The 23,331-nt window shown below is 39.5% G+C and overlaps 1 non-coding gene across 1 annotated transcript; it reads left to right on the forward strand.

Annotated features, from left to right (window-relative positions):
- The first annotated feature begins 19,760 nt into the window (after positions 1–19,760).
- Positions 19,761–19,867, forward strand: LOC143633308 (small nucleolar RNA R71). Its single transcript, XR_013153655.1, has one exon. It is a non-coding gene; the product is annotated as a small nucleolar RNA R71 (small nucleolar RNA).
- Positions 19,868–23,331: the final 3,464 nt, after the last annotated feature.

Consider the following 23,331-nt stretch of genomic DNA (forward strand, 5'->3'; position numbering starts at 1 on the left):
TGTATTATAGTTATTTTATGTTATTCGTTTCTAATATTTATATCTTTTTTAATTTTATTTACTGTAATAAAATTAATAATATAATTAGGATTTGATGATGAAATGGTTTCACAAATAAATGAGTTGTTATAATCTGGTTTAAAAGCTATTTGGGTCTGTAAGTCCCATGACCCGGTTATTTTTTTTTTACTAAAATTTGTTTCTTAATTATAAATACTATCTTTTTTTATAAAAAAATCGGATACTAATTTTTAGTATATCTCTATCTTATAGAATTTTCAGATCAAATATTTGGTGAAATTAATTTTTCATTTAATTAGTTGTTATAACTCGTATAAGAATATCAAGGTTTAATACCCATACTGATGAATTCGGGTCAAATGGCCAAATGCATGAGTACAATGAGAATGTAGGAACCGCATATGAAACTGGCATGGATAAATTATTATAACTACCACCACTGCACCGCCAGCTTCTTCTCCGATGACAACCCCACTCTCCAATTCCACCGTCCATCCTTCAACCCAAAACCACACTCCTTCCAGTTGTAAGATGTTCCTCAAACAACATCACAACAACCTCCGATCAACCCCAATTGAAATCATCACTTTCAATTGCTACAGGGGAACGGCTTCTGGGTATCGCGTCTCGGATTATTCGGAGATAATAAAAAGGAATTAGATAATATTTGGAACCAGAAAGATGAGGAGATTGCGGCTGCGGTGGTAGTGGACGATGGAGTGGGAGCAGAGGTTGAATCCGAGAGAGGTAGTCTGGCGGTTACTAGCTTCTCGGCTGCCGGATTATTGTTTCCGTATCATCTCGGCGTTGCTAAACTCCTTATTGATAAAGGTTACATTTAGTGTTCTTCATTCTTGTTACTTGTTATAAGCCGAGGCCTAACATGAGAGAATATCCCTAAGAAAAATGGGTCTCTATAATATAAACTCAATAACTCAGTTAATAATTTTAAATTTTGGGCTCTTTGGGAGACTGGGGCCCTAGGCTGCCACCTACCTCGCTGCTCCCTTGGGCCGGCCACAACAGTTGATTACATTAGCATGCATTTAATTCGTGATTTCATTCAATTTGTTTGTGTAAAATAGTGATTAATTGATAATAGTTGGTTGAATCAGGATACAACTCCATTGCCTGGTTCATTAGCGGGTGCAATAGTATGTGAAGTGGTTGCTTCGGGAGCAAGTATGGAGGAAGATTGAAATCATTCAAATCATGATTCTTATTCACAGTGTAAAAGTGATTACAAGCAAGTATTTATAGCAACTAAACATATACGCTAACTAACTAAACATATGCGCTAACTATATCAACACTTATACGGTAAGCAAACATATACGGGAAATAACATATACGTTACATAGAAACACCCGCCCACAAGTTGGAGGTGCGTCACTCTAAGTTGAAAATTTGAGCTGCTACTAGCAGCATACAAACCAAGACCAAGAACAACTTCAAATATTATCAATGCAGAAGCTCCACGACCATCACATCTTGGGCACCTTCATGTTATTGAGATTCAACTTCGCTGCTATAGCAACATGACGGTTGGCAGAGGCACGGGAAACATACGTAACGGACTAGTCACTAGGAAAGACAAGCTCCGGATAAAGGTATCCGGTGTATAACATATACGCTGGAAGAAGGAAAACGTATGCGCTGCAAGTATGATAAGCATGCGCGCTGACAACATATACGTTGAAAAATATGAACATTGCCGGAAAATATGGACATCGTCGGAAAATGCGGGTGCGGCCAGGAATTTCGGTTGTAGCTGGAATTGAAACGGAACTGATGCCGAAACATAAACTTGCAGGAAATAGATCACCTCAAGCAACATAAACTCATGAATGAATTCGCCCGAAAAACTAGTTATAGCCGCCAGAAAAACGTAAATCACCGGAGAATTTTGTTAGGCTACAGGAAAAACAGTTATACGGCCGGAAACTCGCTGGAAAACCGTGAACGCAGTGAAAACTTCAAATCAAATGCAAATTTGAATATGATATCATTCATACATCAATCCAAAACAATGAATGATGATGAATAAAATGAAAAATCGAACCGAAGAAGAAATGAAAAACTCGGTCGAAAAGCTCGCCGGAATATTCCGGAAATATGAGGTCCGAACGGAGGAATTGATGAAAACAAATACTAACACAGTGATTAAGAATTCTATCAAAAATGACATTCAAACCAAAATCGGAATGCATGAAGTGACATTGATTCAATTATATGAAAAGAAAAGATAAGATGATCTCAACGAAATGAGATCAAATGGAGATGAGAACTGATGAATCGAAGATGATGCGGAAGCGGATCGAGCAAGATGCTCTGATACCATGAAATCATTCAATTCATGATTCTCATTCACAATGTAAAAGTGATTACAAGCAAGTATTTATAGGCAACTAAACATATATGCTAACTAACTAAACATATGCGCTAACTATATCAACACTTATACGGTAAGCAAACATATACGAGAAGTAACATATACGTTACATAGCAACAACGCTTTAGAAGCTACAAAGATTTTGGCTCAAGATTGTACAAGTAGAGGGACCGCCTTTCGTCTTGGGGTATATTTCTCAACTTGTAACGGGTCTGGCTGGTTGGGTAACGAGCCAAAAGCAGGTAGTTTTATGTGATCTTATCTGGTTGACCCATTTTTGAATTTCATAAATGCAAAGCTTGATTATTGGGATATATCAGTTTGACTCATGCAACTCGTTTTATTTTTTGCTAATTGTTACATTCAACTTTACCATAGTTATTAATAGCGCTAGGCGCACTCAAGGCGCATAGGTCTCGTCTAGGGCCTAGGTGTAAAGCGCAAAAAAAGCGAGGGCCTAAGAAAAGAAAATTGCACTTAAATGAAAAAAAATTAAAAATATGTTATGTATTAGAAAAATAATACTATTATTCATAAATAAAAAGCAAAAGCTATTATATAATACACATAAAATTTAAAAATTAAACATTAAGTTAAAAATTTTAAAATATAGGGATTAAAAGGCTAAAATGATTCATAAGACCTTCAAATATTATTTTAATAGCTCAACAACAAATAGTTTTAATTTATTTAAGTTAATCTATCATTATTTATAAAATAGTAATCTTAAGGTTACTGTAGCACACTAGCATCAGAGCTGCAAACAGTGCACAGCTACAATAATATAAAACAAAATGAACTTGTTGAAGCTTTTCTGTACTTTAAACCCATATACAGAAAATGAGAACGCCAAAAAGGCTCTCCTCTGCTTCCTTCTAGGTAATTCTCATCCGTTTCAGGCCCGAATTTCAGATTTTAACCGGAATTTGGCCGGAATTTTCATATTTTAGCCGAAATCTAGTAAAAATTTTCATATATTTTTACTAAATTTGTGACCGACGAACGTAACTTTTAACCACACCAACGTTGAAATCATTGAATATTATTTTATGTTGGTTTAATTTATTTTAAATATGAAGACTTAGAGCCGGACATCAAAAGATATAAAGGAATGAATTAGTTATGGGCTTCCAAGAATTTTTGAACCAAGATTTTGGGCTGGAGTGCTAGAGTATGACTCAAGTTTCGTTATTTTTGGAAAATATTAAAACCTATTATTCCATATATTATAAGTAGGAAAAAATAAATTGTGTGGATATGGAAGGGAACAAGAAGAGGGAGCCACCCCTAGTTGGTGGTGTGGCTTGAGTTCGAACAGGAGAAAAAAGTAAAAGTTGAAAAGCAAAGTCAGAAAGGGGGTACTTGATCGATTTTCGGATTAAAAAAAAAAAAGTTGAAAAGCAAGCAGGTTACCTGCTCAAAAGTCATCGGCCAATGAAGATTTAATAAGCAAGCAGGTAGGCTGCTCAACTAATTTAAGCTCACAGGCAGGTAGCTTAATTAATATTATTTCTTTTACGATGAACCGTGACTTATATTTTATCTTTGTTTCATCAAATATTATGAGCGGCTAAACCTGTAAATTGCTTGGGTTTGATGAATACTTTTTAGTCTTGTTTTATTTTTGGTTTTGGATTGTTTATTGATTTTTTTTGCTTTGGTAAAAGTTTTTATTATATTTGGTTGTGATGCACATGCGTATTTGGTATTAATTTATAATCAACTTATTGTTCCATATGCGTCTTTGTGAACGTCTTTCATGTATGGATGCGTATTAGGTTGTTTACTGTGTGTTTACAACTAGTTTATGGTTTATTGTTAACATATTCCATAGGAAGGGTAATTGAGAGTTTAGAGATACCTTATATTTTGTCACTTGAGAGACCGGGAGGTAATTAAGTGTGGTTTGTTTTGGTCTTTTGTGGGTTTGGGTAGTGATTGCACGGGAGTGAGTTACCCTAGACTTCTTTAGATTCTTACAAATCAGAATTATAACCAAATTTTATAAGATAACCCTTTACGCGCTTAGGGTATATTGTGATTAGAGAGACCGGGAGGTGATTTAATCTTTGGGTACCTTAGCATAGTAAGGTAAGGTGAGACCCGGAGGTTATCCAAACCATTAAACCGTTAAGCTTTACATGATATTTAGGGTTCTTAGGTATTTTTGGTGAGACTGGGAGGTGATCTAGCATACTTTAGTTATTCCTTAAGTGTCATATTTTTAGAATTCGGTTACCAATCATAAATCCAATTTCGAGAGTTTACGAGTTTACTTGTAGGATTCTTTGCCTAGGTAGTTGTTTCACCTATATAGTTTCACCCCGATTTGTTCTGTGTCAATTTTAGTTTAAGTATTTTTTAGTTTATAGTTAATATTAAAAAACACAAAAATCAATTAAATCAATATATTTAAGTTCTTAGTCAGAGTCTAGTTTAGGTGTCGCTAGTGTCCTATGGGTTCGACATCCGGACTTAATTAGGCTTTACTATAGTCGATAGGTACACTTGCCTGTCTAGTGGTTTGGCATTAGGAGAGTCTAGATTTATAAATTAAAACTAGATTGTCTAAGTTAGGTTAGGTTTTTATAGACCGCTTTCAGCACATCACTAGGCCTATAACGAACCGAACAAGACACAAACGAAGCATGGTCGTGTTTGTTCATTTCACTTTAACCAAAGAAATGATCCAACACGGGCGATTAAACGAGCATGGTTTTCTTGTTTGTGTTCGTTCATTTAGAAAACGAACATTTTTATTTATATTTGCTTGTTAACGGTATCAACAAAAGGTTTATAAACATCAACGAACGAACATAACTGAAAAAATTCAAACGTAACTGAGCGAACACCAGTTAAAAGTAAACGTGGACTTCAATCTGTCTTGCCTAAAACGTTAATTTGAATGAATATATAAGCGTACGTAACAGAACGAACTAAAACAAACGTAAACTAACAAAGATAAATGAACGAATATAAAACGAATGTAAATGAGCAAACATAAATGAACAAACCTCAACGAACAAACTGAAAAGAACGTTCACGGACATAAATGAAAAAATATAAACGAACATAAATGTACGAATCTCAAAACGAACATAAAGAGCGTTCACGAACACAAACGAATGTAAATGAACAAATCTAATTGAACGAACCTCAACGAAAGGACATAGAAGAACATTCACAAACATAAATGATCGTGGGAGTCATGTGTCCATGCACGTTCGTTTAACTAAATGAACAAAAAACTTTGTTCGTTTATTAAATAAGCAAACTTCCAGAATTTTTACTTCTTTTACAGGACTACATTTGACCTATTATCAAACAAATACAGCATGTTGAAGCCTATTCCCACCCAGGGGGGGAGGGATGGGGGTAATGTTTCTAACAGTATCTAGGAGAGTGGTGATCGGGGATACAATTGTGAGTATTATGGTATATGTTCGTGTTCTTCTTTTACATGGTCTTCCCATTCTCTTATATAGAAGGAAGTGGTTATATAAATTATACAATGGTTATATTAACAATTTAACATTACACATTTCCTTCGGTTCATCCTTTCTTCCTCTGATCCAGCTGCCTCTTGGATCTTTATCCCTTGGATCATGCCTCTTATCTTGAGACAACATATCGTGGGCCACTAACCGGGTCAGGTGAACATGTGACCATTTCCCTCCAAATCCATTTCCCTCCAAGTGATCTTCTAGAACGTCTTCTTTGTTGGGCCTTCCGTATTGGGCTTTCATTGCTTTGTTGGGTCAAAGCCTACCTATGAGGCCCATCTCATGGGTAGGCTCTTCAAGTCCCCTTAGTCTATTATCATCGTTATTTATGATGAGGGTAATAGACTCAATCACCAGTGTTGCTCCAGTATTCATTTGTTGCTTTTTTAGGCCTTAGCCTTTGGCCTGTTAGCTATTCTTCCGCTCCCTGGCTTGCATTTTCCTTTTCCATATTTTTGAAGCTTGTGCTCTTTTATTTCTATAGCCCAATGTTCTTGGCCCAGTGTTTCGGCTCACTTGTTTTTTGTCTCTTCCCTATTTTGAAATGATGGTTTTTCCCCAATTCCCCATAATGCCATCATTTCCTTTCTGTCTTTGTCATTTCACCTTTACTTCTCTCCCATTATTACTTCCTTCCTACTCCGGCGCTTGGTTATTCCAACGAAACCACCACTCTCTCCTTTCTCACAGGTTTGTTATTATCCTTTTTTGTTTCACAATGAGCCTTGATGGTATGCCAAAAATTACTTCCTCTATGGCCTCTGTTAAATGGCTTCCCTTTGTTCAAGGTATCATATTCCTCTTTTTCTTTCCCCTACCTTACCGTGACGGTCAGTCACCCTGGTTTCATAGCCTTATATGCAAAAAACTTGAGTTTTCGAATATCAGTTATCCTTTGACTGGATTTCAATTGGCCCATTTAAAACACCATCGCGTATGTTTTTCTCAAGTTCACTATTTGAGTTTCTTGCGTGTTACACATTTTGAGATTGCTTGCCGGTCATTACGTGGCTTTGCAACGGTTCCTTTGTTTCGCCGTTTCTGTCGGCTAAAAGCTGATGGTGATTGGTTCACCTTTGAATGCCATTCGGGCGATAAATACCCTTCCTGCGTTTATAAGATTCCCATCGGTTTCTACCCTAGAGAATGGAAAGATAGCTTTTTCTTTGTTTCTACCTCCTTTGATCATGGTCTCAACCATCACCATGAATCAGGACAGGCTTTACGATATGTTTGTTCAGAACAAAACGGAAGCCATGACTTACCCTGAGCCATTACTGTATTTGGCAGGGCTCAGTCAAATATGGCCCGACCCTTTGACACGTCCGGCTATGCTTGAGGGGGATCGAGGTGGGTGACTCTGTTGTTTCTTTTCCTATTATTTTTAGGTTAGCTTTGCTTCCCCCCCACCTCCCTTTTTCTTAACTGTGCTTTCTTTCTTTTAGAAATGGATCTAATGGAAATTTTTTGGAAGCGTCCAATGAAAAGCGCCAAGTTTGTCACGCTCCCTGTTTCTGCTGATGTTTCTTTGGAGGCTGTAACTCCTCCTGAAACTGTTTCCCGAATTCCAATGCTCCTGGATTCTTAGCTGCTGTTGTTCAAGAAACTTCCAAGCGTACGAATTTGACTTCCAAGCTGTTTGATTCCTCTTTGAAAGGTCGGTTAAGGAACTCTAAACACTTGTACTTGGGATCGTATACTACTCAAGGTCTATCTTCTACCCCTGCACCTGAAATTGTCGATGTGAATGCTGACTTTACCTTTCCCGTTTCTGAATCTGCTCATGATCCTGTTGATTCTATTGCTACTAGAGCTGATCCCAAAGGCAAAAAGCCTGTGACTCCAGAGACCTCTTCTGCTTCTTCCTCGGGTGATCCCTTTCCCAGTGATATCATTGATCCTAAATGGATGCTGACTGTTGCTCTTCCGTTAACACTCCCTGTTTTGTTCATGAGTTCTTGACTCAATTTGTGCCACCAGTTGATTATGCCCATGTGCAGTCTTTGGAACCAGATGGTCTTGTTGGTGAGTTTGGTACCTATCTTTCCAGAACTTTGGTTTTGTGTGCCTCCATTCTTCAAGCCTTTTGGATACTAACCTCCTTTTCGATGTGGGTTAAACTAAGATCGCTGGCTTGAAGAAATCACTTGAAGGTCATAGCAAGAGGATCCTTGAGATGAGGAAAAGGATTATGTTGGCTGAGGAGAAAAGTCTGGAGGTGCCTGTGCTGGAGGCTGCTTTGGAGTCTTCTAGGAAGCAAGTGTCTGATTTGACTGCTGAACTTGTTGTTTCTCGTGAGAAGGTTTCGGAGCTTGACACTGTTCGTTCTTCCCTCTTGGAGGCTTAAGCAAACATTTCTAAGGTTAGTTTTCTCTCTCTCTCTCTCTCTCTCTCTCTCTCTCTCTTTTTCCCTTGATTGATTACTTTGCTTTCTCCAACTTGATGGGACTCCCTCCCTTATAAGGATCCATAAATTAGAAACTTCCTTGGATCATGAGCGGGCTGAACACGAGTCTCTTGTGAAGCGGATGAAGGAAGTCAAAGAGCAAGAAGAACAGATGGTGAGCGAACTTTCCCAGGAAGTTGATTGGTTGAAGAGTGAGTGTACCATTTTTTAGGGGGCTATGGCCAAGCTTAAAGAAGAGAAAGGGTGGATTGTTTCCACATGTTTTCGCCAAGTGTATGAGAGAGCGTTGGGGTGTAGGAAGACTTTGGAAGTTAGGGATGCCTTGAATGGGGCGATCTTTGCATCCGGGTTTCAACACGGGCTCTGGGCTGGCTACGAGCACTGCTCTCAGGGGACCTCCTTGCCGGAGGTTCCCTCTTTTTCAGCCTCTATTGAAGCTGAAGCTCAGGAAGCTTTTCTGGCTTTCTCTGGTCATGTGCCGCCTATCTTAGTGTAGATATCTTCCAACCCCGAAGTGTACGTTGAAGAAATCTAGGCCCTCTCTTCCATTGTGGATCTCCCCTAATGTATTTTATTCATGGTTTGGTTATTTATTTTGCTACTTTGTCGTTTGTGGTTTGAACAATTTGAACTTATTATGCTTTTTACCCTAATGTGGGTTGTGACTTGTATCTAGCCATGATTCCTTTGAATGTTTCCTTATGAATGCATGGTAATATCTTTAGTAGTTGCGAATAGCTTTTTATGGCGTTATAGATGTTGTTTGGTTAACCATTGAGCCTTTCGGCGAGGCCTTCCTTCTGTCCTTTGCGATGAAAAGGGGTTTAAATAAGTTTTTGCAAGGCGGACTCGTGTGTTGGACTCATTTTTTTTTGATCTTGTTTTTACGAGGCGGACTCGTCCCTCGCTATTGCATATCTATCTTACTTTCTTTTGGGAAGATAAGTGCTACTAGCGTTTCTTAACATCTTTATCGTACCTTTGCGCACAAAAACTTTATCATGCATTTCCATTTGAATAATGTTTACATTAAAATTTTACAAAAAAGGTTACGTCTTTCTGCCATGATTTCCCTCCCTAGAGGTTCCTTATTCGTCTAGCCCATGTGATTGGTTTCAAAATGGGTGTCCTTCACTCTAACTCATGCATAATACTTCCTGAGTTGCATTGAGTACCATGTTCTTGGCACTTCTTTTCTTGAAAGGTCGGCCAATCTGTAGGCCCCCTTTCCTCCCATCCCATGTGACCTGATAAGGTCCTTCCCACTTGGGCCCTAGCTTTTTGACTTGCCTCGTTTTCTTTTAAAACCAAATCTCCCTTCTTGAACTTAACTTCCCGAACTCTGGCATGGTAGTACCTTTCCACTTTTTTCTTGTATTCCACTTCCTTCCTTGCCACCTCTTCCCTCCTTTCTTTATCCAGAATTAGATTTAAACGTAAATCCTCTTCATTCTCTCCCCCCAAGAGTTCGGTTTGTGGGATATCCGATCTCCACTGGTATCATTGCCTCTGTCTTGTACGCTAAAGTAAAAGGTGTTTCTCCATCGTTAGTATTTGGCATGGTCCTGTGTGCCCACAAAATATGGGGCACTTCCTCCACCCACGATCCTTTCGGACTTCCCAGCCTTCCTTTGATTTCTTCCACTATGCTTTGGTTAGCCCGTTCTACTTGGCCGTTGGTCTTAGGATGGGCCACCGAAGTAAACACTTGCTTTATTTTCAATTGATCACACTAGTCACAGAAAGGATTATTGGCAAACTGCTACCCATTATCACTAACAATGGAGTGTGGCAGCCCAAATCGGCAGATGATATATTCCCACACAAACCTCTTTATCTGTTGCCTCGTTATGGTTGTTAGTGGCTTGGCCTCCGCCCATTTAGTGAAATAATCAATTGCCATTACCAGGAACCTGGCCTTTCCTGCCCCTTCCGGGAAAGGCCATGAAGAACTTTCCGGCACCAAATTTGACTTGAGCTTTCTTCCCACTAGGGTGTGCACTTGGCAGTGATCACACTTTTGTATCTCTTTTACGGCACTCAGAAACATAGCCGACCAATAATATCCGGCTCTCGTGGCTGGGGCTGCTACCATCTTTGCCCCCATATGCATCCTGCATATTTTTTCCTGTATCTCTCGGATTATATATTCGGCTTCCTTTAGGCCGATACACTTGAGGGAAGGTCCTAAATAAGATCTTCTGTAAAGGGCCTCTTTAATCGCTTTGTATTGTAAGGCCCAAACCTTCAATTTTCTTGTTTCCTGTTGTCTGGGATTATCCCCTCCTGAAGGTATCTCTGTAGAGGATTCATCCAGTTGTCTTCTGATACTTCTATGCAGGCTACCGTGACTTCTGCTATTGACGGGTGTTAAAGGACTTCCACTTTTACCTCCTTGGCCAAGTGATCAAAAGCTACTGCGGCCAGTTTTCTTAAAGCATCGGCTTTTTTTGTTAGAGCTCCTGGGGATGTGTGTCACTTCTGAACACTCAAAATTTTCAATAGCTCCTGCGCCTTTCTCATGTACTCCATCATGTTAGGGTTCTTAGCCTCATAACTCCCCCTGACTTGATTAGCTACCAATAAAGAATCAACGTGAGCCTTAACCTTTTTAGCTTTTACCCATTCTACCATCCAGAAGCCAGCTAGCAATGCTTCATATTCAGCCTCATTGTTGGGGTTGGGGAAGTCCAATCATACTGCATAGGTTAACTCAATGTGTTTAGGACTAACTAGGATAAGTCATGCCCCACTTCCTTCTTCATTAGAGGCCCCGTCAGTATATAGGTTCCACAGAGCTCCTTTCGGGGTGGTCTCTTGTGTTTCATCTGCCTTGGTGGTCGTTGTCTTTTCTTTTTTCCCTTCTTCCTCATATTCTTCTGTTTCTGTTTCTGTTAAAAAATCAGCCATCACCTTCCCCTTAAAGGAAGCCCAAGGTTTGTAGTCAATGGTGTGATCCCCCAGCTTAATCGTCCATTTGGTCAGTCTCCCTGATATCTCTGGTTTTGACAGTATATGTTGTAGAGGCAGATTGGTAAGGACAAGTATGACATGTGCTTGGATATATCGTCGTAGTTTTCTGGCAGTATAAATGAGTGCCAAAACCAATTTCTCCACTGCCAGGTACCTTTCTTCTTGCCCCTTTAGCGTACGACTGATGAAATAGATAGGTATCTGTGCCTCCCCTCTTTTAACCATCAGCACATAATTGATGGTTTTAGACATGTGGGAGAGGTATAGGACAAGTACCTGTCCATGTTTAGAGGTTCCTATTGTGGGGAGCTCACATAGATGGGCCTTCAGATCCTGGAAAGCCTTTTTTGCTTCACTATCCCAACAATACTTAATTTTCTTGTTGCTTCTGCTCAAAACAACCATGAACGGGAGGGTTCTTTCGGCTATCTTGGAAAGAAACCTATTGCGAGCCACCAATCTTCCATTCAACCTTTGTACTTCCTTGAGGTTCTTCGGGGGTTTCATTTGGACCAGTGCCTCCACTTTCTCTGGGTTGGCCTTGATTCCTTCTCTCGTCACTAATACCCCCAAAATTTTTTTCCTTCTTCGACCCTAAAAGAGCACTTCCCGAGATTCAGTTTCATGTTGGCTCTTCTTAGGGTATGGGACATTTCTCTAATATCATTCAACATCCCCTCTTCATTTTTGCTCTTGACGACCAAGTCATCGACATAGATTTCAACATTCCTTTCCCTTTGTTCCTCCAAAAGCTCATCCATGAACCGTTCGTTCGTCGCCCCTGCATTTTTTAGCCTAAAAGGCATTTTCATGTAGCAATAGGTTCCCTCATTATTGTAAAACGCTGTCTTTTCTTCATCTTTAGGATTCATCAGTACCTGATGATATCCTTTGTATGCGTCTAAAAAACATCTTAGAGGAAACTGGGCTAAAGACTCGATCTTCTTTTCTACTTTTGCTAGGGGGTAGGCGGCTTTGGGACATGCCTTATTGAAATGTTTAAAGTCGATACGCATTCGCCAACTGTGATCCGACTTGGCTATAATCACCAGGTTCGATATCCATTGATGATATTCACCTCCCGCACTATTCCCGCCTGTAACAACTTCCAGGTTTCCTCTAAAACAGCTTAGCTTTTTTCAGGACCCAGGCTTCTCTTCTTTTGTTTGACGGGTTCCATCCAATGGAACTCCTTGAGGCTATGCTATACCTGGTCTCGTGGTATTCCCATCATGTCTTCATGCCTCCATGCGAAGACATCGGTGTTCCTTAACAACAGCTCCTTCAATCCTGCGTTCCCCTTGTCAAACAGTTGGGCCCCTATCTTTACTGTTTGCTCCAAATGTTCCCCATTTAGGACCCACTCTTTTATTCCCTCTTGTTTCTTATTCGGTTCACTCCCTGCCCCACACTTGCAACGATCTTGGTTGAAGAACGTATTGCAGCCACTCCCCTTGGGGTGGGGAACTTTATGCAGCCGTGTGCGGTAGAGGCTATTGCCCTGAGGGCTCTCATCCTAGGGCGTCTGAATATGATGTTGTATTTAGATGGAGCTCTCACTACTGATAATCGTAGACTCACCGTCCTAATATTTCCCCCGTCTCAAAGGCTGAAAGGGAGGGTCAAAGAGCCCAAAGGTTTCACAACCTCCCTTGAGAAACCTATCAATGGGCACAGATCTTCTTCCTATCGGCTCCTGACTTCCTTTTGGAGCCTACCAAAACAATGCTCATACATAACTTCCACGCCACTTCCCCTGTCAACGTGTACTCGCACTATACGATGCCTGGCTACACTAGCCTATATGTTCAGAGGCATCTCCCTAGCATCTACATTTCTTAGCCCCGAAAATGATAATGGTACGTTCATCCATGAGGGATTTGATGGGAACGTCTCTATTTTTCCCACTTTATATGCTCTGCCCCTGTCTTCCCTGCCATCCTAACGCCCCTTGATCATGTATACAAAATGTTTATCTTCGTCTTCCTCTTTGACTTTCAAGAAGGACTCATTGGAGGGTAATGGTAATTGCCCCGCTTTCAATGCAGCTTCCCATAGCCTCTTTAGCTGTACACAGTTTTCGATGGCATGCCCCTAATCTTGTGATAATTGCAGTATCCTTAGGGGTTAGGTTTTTAAGGTTGCTTTGAAGGGCCAGCGGGTCTTGGGGTATAATTAGTTTTCTCCGCTACCATTACATCTCCAGGCCCCAGAACCTGCCTTTCGCCCAAGAGGTCTATGTCGGGGGGTCTCTTGCTGGGAATACGTGGGAAAGCACAGAGGGTAATAGGAGTGGATAGGCGATGGGGGATGTGAAGGTCTGTAGGGAGCAAACCTTGCTCCCTCCAAGGAAGAACTCCCTTGAGTGGTCACCCCTCTCCCCCAACATGTTTCCCTCCATTTCCTGCCTTAAAGACTCCCTTTTTTCCTTCCCACTCTCTTAGTGTAGAACCCGTATCTTTCCCCCTGACGAAAGCTCTGGCTCGGTCCATGAGCAGTTCAAACGTGGTAGGGAAGTCTTCTCCCAGTTTCTCTGTGAGCTGGGAGAACCTCACCCCGTTAATTAACCAACTTATTTCATCACCTCTTGGACCCCTTTGATGTTCATACTTTCGGCTACATACCTTTCCATAAACTGTTCCTCATTCTCATCATCCCTTCTTCGAATGTGCAAGATCTCGTTAGGGGTCTTCATAGCCTTTCTTTGTTGACTAAAGTTCCAGAGGAACTTCTCTCACAGCTCTTCGTAATCATCGATGCTTCCTGGCTCCAGACTGTTAAACCAAACCCTAGCTCCCCCTGTCAGCGTCTGAGGGAACATAAAGTACCATACATGCATGGAACAACCACTTACGAGTCCTACTCCTCTAAAATCGTGTAAGTGATCCTCTGGGTCTTGCGTACCGTCGTATTTATCTACCATGGACGGGTACCACAACTTTACGGGTAACGGTGCTTCAGCTATACGTTTGGTAAACTTGGAAACATCAGATGCGTCTTTGGGCTAGTAGGGAGCTTCTAAAAGATCCCCAGGAGTGATGTGCTAAAACTAATCTAATAATTATTAACTAAAAGTACGCTAATCTTGACACTAAGTAATACTGTAGACTCTCTAAAACTCGACTAAACTACTAACCGGCAAGTGAACCGATCGACTCTAGTAAAGCTAAGTAAGTCCGGATATAAAACCCACGAGATTCTTTAAACTACGTTTATTAGCTAATTAGACTCATCTACAGACACGACTTTATTAATTTATATTTATTTGAGGGGGGGGGTTTCTTAATTAAAATGCTAATTTAAAATTATTATTAAAAACTAATTTAAGAAAACAAGTAAATTAAACGAAAACACAAGTTTGACTAAATAAGAGGATGATGAGAAAACTACCTAGGCTAGAATCCCCTAAATTTCAGTTGTTAATTAACCGGGAAAATATTTACTTATGGACTGGGATTGTAAAATAGACACCTAAAAGAAAACCCGAACAGGACCCCTGACCTTTCTCAAGAAACACCTGTGGGTTTCTAATAAGTTTTAACGCATAATAGTATTAAAAATCAAGTTTCCTTATGGTCACCTAATTATTTATGACTTAGTTCCTTTATACGAAATCCTACCTTACAGCGCGAAAATCAAAGGCAGTTCAATATATTTAATTGATTCAATAGACAATAATTAAATATCCAAAACCTAGACGGACTCCTTACGAAGAACCAAATCTAGCAAGATCAAATAATAAAGATATATCAGTAACCTAGCACTTTACAGATTTAGGTTAGGAGTAAACTTAGATTCCTATGATCTTATTGCAAATCAATCATAAAATAATCAAGAACACAAAGTAATTGACCTAATAGCAACCTATCATAATGACAAACAATAATCAATGCAACTATGGAATAATAACAATTAATCAAACAATCCTAAGTATCCATATGCATCATTCAATATGATTAAACGTTTTACTAAATCATAAAACCATAACGATAAATAAATCCCAAATCAAAACACAATGTCAAAGTAGGTTCATCATAAGCCTAGGCAGTCTATAATGTTTAGCCTAGCATCTTAAAGTAAAACAAAACAATGATAAACGAAATCATGACAAAAATAAATAAGAACGGAAGATTAAAGGCGATAAAACCCGTGGTCTTCGTCCTTGGATGATAAGCACTTCGCCGGTTGATTCCTTTCCTTCAAACCCGCCAAATATTGCAATCTTAAGCTCCGGGAAACTCCAAATTCGGCTCTGGTTCGCAGGGTATGCTCAGGATTAAGTTAAGGGGTGTTTATATAGGTTTCCTGGGCCCAAAACTGATAAAAAACGAAGAAAATTCGAGAAACTGGTTTCCCAGAGCGTCGCGCGGCAGGATTTTGCCTCCCTGTCGCGCGGCGCCGCGGGCTAGGGGTGGCTGACCGGTCCGGTTCATTTTCTGATGCGGTCCGGTTCAATTCTGATGCGGTCCGGCTCAATTCTGATGCGGTATGGTTCAATTCTGATGCTATGGTTCACCGATTTGGCTTGTTTTAGCTCGTTTTTCGTCCTTTTTAACCACGATAAACCTCCGGAACCTACATTATTCAAATATATTAGTAATATACAAATTCTAATAAAAACCAAAAATATACTAATAAAATATTATATAAAATATACAAGGGATTTTTATATATATATATATATATATATATATATATATATATATCAAATATCCCACACTTATCTTTTTTTCTTCCCTGAAAAACTCTAATTGCAATGGGATCAGAATCGGAGAAATACGATCTTAAAAACATATTAGATTATCTTAAAGCTCAGATAAACGTAAAATCCGCTATTGCCTATATTGTTGTCCACTTAAACCTAGCCACAAGCTTATCAAGCCCCCATGCACAATAAGCATTTTAGTTCATGTGATATCAAAAACCTATGGGTCTCACACCTTTAGAGTTAAGATCCACCTACCCCATCTCAAGCATGGTAAACACAATTAAAAATAATCGAGTTGAAGCAAACTGGTTCAACATATCACCGTAAGATAAGAACCCTTTAATAGTAAGAAGAAAATGCACTTAGATGGAATTAATGGGATAGGTCAAGTGAGGTCGTACGAGCATGCCCTAAATATTATTGGACTTTGTTCTATATATGCCCTAAGAAAATATTTATTGACTAGAAACTTTTGAGCACCAATATTCTATCCTCAAAGTCGCCATCCCCTTAGTAACACGTAAACTCTCAGTCTGGTCTAGTATGTGCACTTTGGCCTCTTTTTCTGTTTTTGAGAATGCTTCTTTGGCATTTTTCATTACATAACTTTTCTCACGTTTTCTTTTCAGATCAATGTTTGGAATGCTAATTTATTTATTATTTTTTTCAATGTGCACTTAGGCATCTTTAACCTAAAAATATATAACTAAAGACTACAACTCGTATAAAATTGGACATTTGTGGGGTGCCACCACTCTTTATTTATTTTCATAAAACGGAGTGGCGTGCTAATTTTAAAGTGCATTCAATTCTCACCACCTTAGGGTAATCAGCTTATGGTGTTACTCCCTATACCTTATCGAATTTCAGCTTCACTGCCCCCCTAGGATGAGAACCCATAAATCTAAGATTTAATTAGGTTTGATAAGAATATGCAATGGAAAACCTTTCAAGACTAGTTGGGCCTACCGACACATCGCAAGCTTAGTATGCCTTCTTTAATACTATCTCATATTATTAGTAGTTTGAAAAACTGATTTCCAATAAGTATCCTCATCTCCCATTTAAATGCAAAAAGAGACAAAATCAAGGGACGTTTTTCAAAACTTTTTTTTTCAATTTTTTTAAATCTGATTAAAATTTAACTATGACTCAAATTTCCTATCCCCACACTTAAATTTAGCATTGTCCTCAATGCAATAATAAGGACGAAAAATAAAAATAAACTCGAAATACAAAAACCTAATAACCTAAAAAGAAAAACAAAAATAAAAATAAACAAGCAAGATAAACAATGGAAAAGACTTAGCTAGTAATATGCGCATGACGATATGATGCCAAAGTCTTCATCCAAAGCTGCCCTCCAACTCCAAACGTGTGCATCAAACAAATATCCCTTTCTCTCACACACGAACGGAAGCGGCAAACATTCAACAAACAATATCTAAAACATAGCTTATCAACTTGATAGAGTTTAAACATTCAAAGTATTTCACCAGACCAACTTACCCACCTAATATATAAAACATGAAAAAATAGCAGCAAATAATAAAAAGTATACAGTTCGGCTGCTCCATCCCCGCACTTGAATTTTGCATTATACTTCATGGGGGTCATTCTTCTAGCTCAAAACCTGCAAAACTTAAACAAAAACAAAGAAAAATACAAAAATCTACGTTAGTGACTCGACACGACTCAGAAATAAATATAGGAAAAATATACAAACTCTACACTTGAGCTTTCTCTCAAGACACTCTCCTATGTCAACTACTCGGCTGCCCGAGTGGAGCTTCCTCCACCTCGGTATAACTCCATGGTCCTCCAAGAAACTACATCACGATACGACCACTCACCAATCTTATTTCGGTTATCTCCAACTTTTCCAAACTCAACAAACTTTTGCAGGCCACCACCACTCTCTCCATCAAACTCCATCAACTCTCGAGAACTCGTGACCTCTCTCTCATCCTCCAAATAAACTCCGACGGAATGGGGGTGGACAAGACGTGGATCCATGCCCGGAATAAAAGACTCAATTGCATAAACGGGATGACATGGGTCAATGAGACCGTCTTGACCACTCGAGTGTCTCATGGATTTAGCAACATGAGTGACACTATCATCACCGGCTCTAAGAGTGATCTTACCTTCAAATACATCAATGAGTGCCCTAGCAATACGCAAGAATGGACGACCTAAAATAACAGGAACTCTCTCATCGGCCTCCATATCTAAGACCACAAAATCTGCGGGGAAAACCAAATTATCGACTTTCACGAGCAAGTTTTCTATGATCCCCCTAGGATACTTCACTGAACGGTCAGCTAAAGATAATGACATATGGGTGGGTGTAAGCTCTCCTAGGTCTAGCTTCTCAAACAAAGAATATGGCATTAAGTTTATGCTAGCTCCTAGGTTTGCTAACACTTGGCATGAGGTATCCCTACCGAACAAACATGGAATAGTGAAAATACCGGGATCGGGTAACTTTTCCGGAACCTTATTGAGTTTTACCCCAGAACACTCTTCATTCAGTGGAACGGTCGAAAGCTCCTCCAGACTTTCCTTTCGTTTAAGAAGATCTTTCATAAACTTGGCATATTTCGGCATATGCTGGAGGGCCTTGATAAAAGGATGGTTAATCCTAAGCTGCCTAAACATATCTAAGAAGTTCCCGTACTCTCTACTAAATTTCTGATTCTTAATACGGGCTAGATATGGGACGCGGGAATGATCTATAAGCGGTGAAGGCCTAACATCTCTCGGTTTCTTTTCCTCACTTCCTCTAACTATGGGATCACTTGTTGGTGCGGTACTTGCTGGGCCTAGCTCAGGTTGCGCCCTCCCAGGAGTCTCCATCACTATCTCCTCATCCACTAACTCATCACTCTCCTTTACCTCAAAATCTATCTCCAGACCTAAAACCTTACCACTACGAGTGGAGATGGCATTTTAATGAGCTGCCGGATTTTACTGAGTGGAACCCGAAAACTGACCTGGGGGTCTCTCATCTAAACGTCGGGCTATATCACCTATGGTTCTCTGAAGATCTAAAAGTGCGGACTAGTGATTCCTAATTAGCAAATCATGATCGGCAATTTTCTTATGAGTTTCCTGATCTCTAACCAGTATCTGCTTAATCATCTCAACTAACCTACTGGAACTACCACCCAAGTCCTGCCCACTACTCCCACCTCGACTACTTTGATCCCTACTAAACGACTGATCCTGCCCCCAGTTAAGATTTGAATTTGATTGGAAACCAGGGGGTGCACCGAAGGAACGCAAATTCGAATTATATTTATTATTTTTATAATTGTTTCAATTTGAATTTGAATTTTTATTTCCATTAAATGTTTTAGGAACCCTAACCTGCCCTCCTACGAACTCTACCTGCTCCTGACTTATCATCAAACAATCTAAAGTCCCATGCCCTCCTCTATACAACTCACACTTATCTACCTTAGCCTTAAGTTCCCTCATCTCACGGGTTAGGCTCTCTAAAGTAGCCGCCACACTAGCATCCAGATTAACCTGGGGCACACCTCGAACGGATGAGGGTGTACTAGCGACGGGATTTGAATTCCTGTTATTGGCTTTTTAGCAAACTCGGATTGGGCAAAACTCTTAAATAACTCATTACACTCAACTAAATTTTTCTTATCCATTAAGTTACCTCCAGCAGCAGTGTCAAAACGAGCCTGAGTCTCATATGTCAGCCCATTGTAAAACTTCTCAACAAGAGCCCAAGGAGTAAGACCATGCTATGAACAACGGGCCAATAAACTCTGAAAACGCTCCCAAGCTTGATAGTACGGCTCATCCAGCTCCATGTGGAAAGAATGAATCTGATTTTGGAGACTAGATGCTTTGGCAGGCGGGAAGTATTTCTTTAAGAAAGCGGTACGCAACTCCTCCCAAGTAGTGAATGCTCCAGCAGGTTGCGAATCGAGCCAAGTGGAAGCACGACCCGTAAGTGAAAACGGGAATAAGTGGAGGAAAATGGCATCTTCATTAGCACCTTGTAAGTTGAATGTTCTAAGCACCCGAGTAAGACAGTTGATGTGCGCTGGTGCGTCTTCATCGTCACGACCATGGAATAGGTTACTCTGGATGAGATTGGCTATGACGTAAGATGGAATCTGCCAGGAATTAGGGTTATTGATTATGGGGGTGATGATGGGTGAGTGATCTCCGGTAAAACCCTCGAAGGCTTGTTGGTAAACGGTTCGGTTGTCGGCCATTTGAATATCAGGAATAGTTTTGGGACTCGATGGTGTTGAGCTGTGTGGTGATGACTTCGGTGGAGAATCTATGGTGATCGATGATGACAAACTAGCTTCTGACTTTAACGGAGGTGGTCCTTGCGAACGAATATGTGGCATAAACCTAAAAAACACACAAGACCAAATCAATAGACTCTATTTAAATACTAAAATAAAACTAAGAATAAATAAAATAAACTAGACTTAAAATTAAACTAAAATTAATTAGACTCCTACGATTCAAAGACAAAACAAAACAAAACAAGTAGCACGAATGTAGCAGATAAATCTAATCAAAGCTAATAACGCAATCGCCAAGAGTCCCCGGCAACGGCGCCAAAAACTTGATGTGCTAAAAGTAATCTAATAATTAACTAAAATTACGCTAATCTAAACACTAAGTAATACTCTAGACTCTCCTAAACTCGACTAAATTACTAACCGACAAGTGACGCGATCGACTCTAATAAAGCTAAGTACGCCTGGATATCGAACCAACGAGACTCTTTAAACTACGTTTATTAGCTAATTAGACTCAACTACAGACACGACTTTATTAATTTATATTTATTTGAGGGGTGGTTTCTTAATTAAAATGCTAATTTAAAATTATTTTTAAAATCTATGTCAGGACCGTGAGTCGGGTGAAACCTTTGAAAAAGGCTGACAAGAACACGATGACTCTGTAACCCAAAGGCCTATTGAATATCCCGGCGGAATCAGGATATCTAGCAAGTGGGAACGAAGGTGTGATATATCGGACACGAAACGATAATGAATAATCAATAAGAACACAATCAAAGACAAAGATTCACTGCATTTAATATATAATTTAATACAATGGTGAAAGGAATGTCTAGGGTTTCGTGTATGAGGGCGGCGGTGGCTGTACGAGGAAACAAATAGAATATTCTTTTTGGAATGTTTCTCGTATTGCGTGCATCGTTATCTGTGCCCTAAATGGAAACCTAGGACCCTATTTATTGATCTTGATCAACTTTTCCTTAACTTGACTCTTTTCACTTGATTTGAAGTAAGCAATTTGCAATGAAATTCAAGAATTTTTACCCCTCCAATTTCGTTGCAATTGTCTTTGAAAATTGTGTCTTCAAATCAAGTATAGGTGAAACAACCTTGACCATGCTTATCAAGATTGTTGATTCTGTAATAAACAAAGATACACAAAACATTATGTTGGTTGACACTCATAAGTGATTAAATCCGTAAGCTTGGTCAACACTTGTTCTTGTAAAGCTCTTTGACGAAGTTGTGAAAAATTGATAAGGCTTTGATTTTCTTTTGCTTGTTGATGATTGGATAAAATTTACCAAAATACCCCTGGTATATATCTTCCGTAAATATCAGCTTGGTCAAACGGTCAACGACACCAAAAATTTCAAAAGTTTTTACAAAACGTGTAATTCATTTATGAGCATGGATTTTCAGTTCACGAGCACACATAAGTCCTTTAAATCCCTTCACGAGCATACTCAAAATTTTTTTTTACTCGAGCATGCTCAAGACCTTGCTCGAAAATACTTAGTGTTTTTCTGTCTTTCATCGAGCATGCTCGAGACCTTGCTCGAAAATACTTGTGTTTTTCTGTCTTTCATCGAGCATGCTCGAGGGCATGCTCGTGGGCATGCCCGAGAGCATGCTCGAAAACTCTTGTGTTTTTCTTCTTTTCCTGAGCATTCTCAAAAGCAAAAGTGTGCTTGAAGACAAAGTGTGCTCGAAAACACTTGTATTTTTCTTTTCTTTTCATGAGCATGCGCAGGAGCAAAAGTGTGCTCGAAGAAGGTTTGCTTGAGTAAAACAAAGTGTGCTCGGGACCAAAAGATAGATTGTTTTGAGATAAACCAGGATGTGCTCGGGGTTCATATGCTCGAATCCAAACTTGATGTTCTCGATATAAGATATGCTCGAGATAAGCTGTGCTCGAAGCAACACTTAGTCATTTTACATACTCGACACCATTCTTATCATGCTCGAGACATCCAGACTTCTTTTCTGCATCATCAATCAATGATTTTCCAATACAGAACCTGCTTGAATATTCCCTTTGCATCTTCCATCTGCTGCTACAAACAATGATTAGATTGCTCCTAGTACCTGTTCATTCTTGACTTCTACATATCAAATTGTACCAGCAGCAATGTTCTTCAATATTCCCTTTACCGTTCAAGCAGCACACTCATATCAGAAACAATTATAAGCATATAAAACCCTAATTGTCAGATCAAGAACCAAGCTTCTTTATCTGAAATTAATCGTTGTATCAATATCCCAGTCATCTCGATATCAACCATCTATCTTCAATCTATTAACAGCCGTTACAGATCTGAAAATCATCTTCAATAACAGTTTTGCCCCAAAATGAGCTAAAAACACTATTACATCAGATCTGGACCGACATGACCCAATAAACACGAAATTGATGTTGAATCTTTGAACGAGTCATCAACCCAAACATCAATCCACATAAATTTTACCCAAATCATAAAATAATTTTAAAACCCTAAAAAATTTTCAACAAACTTAATCGGTTTAATGTCTATGGTGGATTCAAGAGCGAGAAGAATCAGATTCAGCGGCTAGTCTGACCAATTCGGTAACCTGCTCTGATACCAATTGTGAGAACCAAGCCCCGGTGCGGAAGCGTGAATAATAGTCGTTATTAACTGTGGAGCTCGGATCTGAGCTAGGATCGAATCGTATTCACTCTTCGAAGGTGTTTGGACAGATGAGTGGTATTGGTAGAGAGAGCCTGAATCGATTACAATGAACAATAAACAGATGAACAAATATATGTAATCAAAACACAAATATAAAGAAGTGGCAGTATGATTTCATTAGTCACAAGATTGTCATACAGAGCACTCATACTTACACACATACATACAAGAAAGATCAGCCACCTCCGGGAGTGCTCATCCCGGAGGCGGTGACTCTCTCCTAGGGATAAAACCCTAGATCTCACCTAATACACAATACACTCGTACTAGACCAATTAACGAATACATCTATTTATACTAGTCTACCATGTCTTGGTCTTCAAGCCA

This window comes from Bidens hawaiensis, unplaced genomic scaffold (genome assembly GCF_021521415.1).
Source record: "Bidens hawaiensis isolate Kalapana, Puna unplaced genomic scaffold, B.hawaiensis_p1.1 tig00006667_1, whole genome shotgun sequence".
NCBI lineage: Eukaryota > Viridiplantae > Streptophyta > Magnoliopsida > Asterales > Asteraceae > Bidens > Bidens hawaiensis.